The sequence below is a fragment of the Cebus imitator genome, unplaced genomic scaffold (genome assembly GCF_001604975.1).
Source record: "Cebus imitator isolate Cc_AM_T3 unplaced genomic scaffold, Cebus_imitator-1.0 Scaffold2, whole genome shotgun sequence".
NCBI lineage: Eukaryota > Metazoa > Chordata > Mammalia > Primates > Cebidae > Cebus > Cebus imitator.
This window is the reverse complement of record NW_016107317.1, coordinates 7,124,227-7,125,857: the sequence shown is the minus strand read 5'-3', so window position 1 is coordinate 7,125,857 and position 1,631 is coordinate 7,124,227. Positions and strand designations below refer to the sequence as shown.

General features: G+C 44.1%; 1 protein-coding gene across 1 annotated transcript in view; it reads right to left on the bottom strand.

Moving 5' to 3' along the window:
• Positions 1 to 1,631, bottom strand: part of PLEKHA5 (pleckstrin homology domain containing A5) — a 240,820-nt gene that overhangs the window by 27,477 nt on the left and 211,712 nt on the right. The gene's annotated exons all lie outside the window — the stretch shown is intronic.

Genomic DNA, 1,631 nt, shown 5'->3' with positions numbered 1-1,631 from the left:
GGATTGAGCCACCGCGCCCGGCCTGTTTTTTTTTTTTTTTAAGACGGAGTTTTGCTCTGTCGCCCAGGCTAAAATGCAAGTGGCAAGCTTTCAGTTCACTGTAGTTTCTGCCTCCTGGGAACAAGTGATTTTGCTGCCTTAGCCTCCTGAGTAGCTGGGATTACAGGCGCATGCCATAATTTTTGTATTTTTAGTAGAGATGGCGTTTCGTCATGTTGGCCAGGCTGGTCTTGAACTCCTGACTTCAGGTAATCCACCTACTTCGGCCTCCCAGAGTGCTGGGATTACAGGCATGAGTCACTGTGCCTGGCCACAGTTTAAATGTACTTGTAAGACAAATTTTTAATTTTGGAATTTAAATTTATCACTGCCATTTTTTATTCTATTCTAAGTCATATCCACTTTCTTAACTTTTAATATTCCATTACATGCCCTCAGATTAAGTACCCTAACTGAAACCAAAATAAGATTACATTGGTTTTCTCTGAGATTCTATTAGAACTCTATGACTCTTATTCATAAATAAGGTAACAATAACACCATTCTGGATAACAATAAACACTATTCTAGGAATGTAACTTCATTTTATTTTTTATTTTTTGCGAGATGAAGTCTTGCTTGGTTGCCCAGAGTTGGAATGCAATAGTGCGATCTTGGCTCACTGCAACCTCTGCCTCCCAGGTTCAGGCAATTTTTCTGCCTCAGCCTCCTGAGTAACTGGGATTATAGGCACACACCACCATGTCTGGCTAATTTTTGAATTTTGAGTAGTGACAGGGTTTCACCAGGTTGGCCAGGCTGGTCTCGAACTCCCAATGTCGTGATCTGCCTGCCTTGACCTCCCAAAGTGCTGGGATTACAGGCGTGAGCTACCATACCCAGTCCACTTTATTTTTATTGACTGATTGAGACAGAGTCTTGCTCTGTTGCCAGGCTGGAGTGCAGTGGCATGATCTCGGTTCACTGTAACTTCCGCCTCCTGGGTTCAAGTGATTCCCCTGCCTCAGCCTAGCAGGTATCTGGGACTACAGGCACTTGCCACTACGCCCGGCTCATTTTTTGTGTTTTAGTAGAGATGGGGTTTTACCATGTTCGCCAGGATGGTCTCGATTTCCTGACTTCGTGATCCACCCACCTCAGCCTCCCAAAGTGGTGGGATTACAGGTGTGAGCCACCATATCTGGCCCACTTTATCTTTAAAAATAGGGAATGGCATATAAAAACTGTCACATCACCTAGAACAATATTTTCTTTCACTGAGTATCAATTATTAATGACTATAGATATTATAATATAATCAGTATTACATCAATATGCTATAAAGTCCTCTAAGGGGTAGAAATATATTTTCAGCCAGGCATAGTGGCTCACACCTATAATCCCAGCACTTTGGAAGGCTGAGGTGGGCAGATTGCTTGAGCTCAGGAGTTCAAGACCAGCTGGGGCAACATAGAAAAACCCCATCTCTACCAAAAATACAAAAACTTAGCTGGGGGAGGTGGTGCATGTCTGTGGTCCCAGCTACTTGGGAGGCTGAGGTGAGAGGATCACTTGATCCTGGGGGAAGAGACTGTAGTGAGCAGAGATCATGCCACTGTACTCCAGCCTGGGTGACAGAGTCAGGGAAGAAA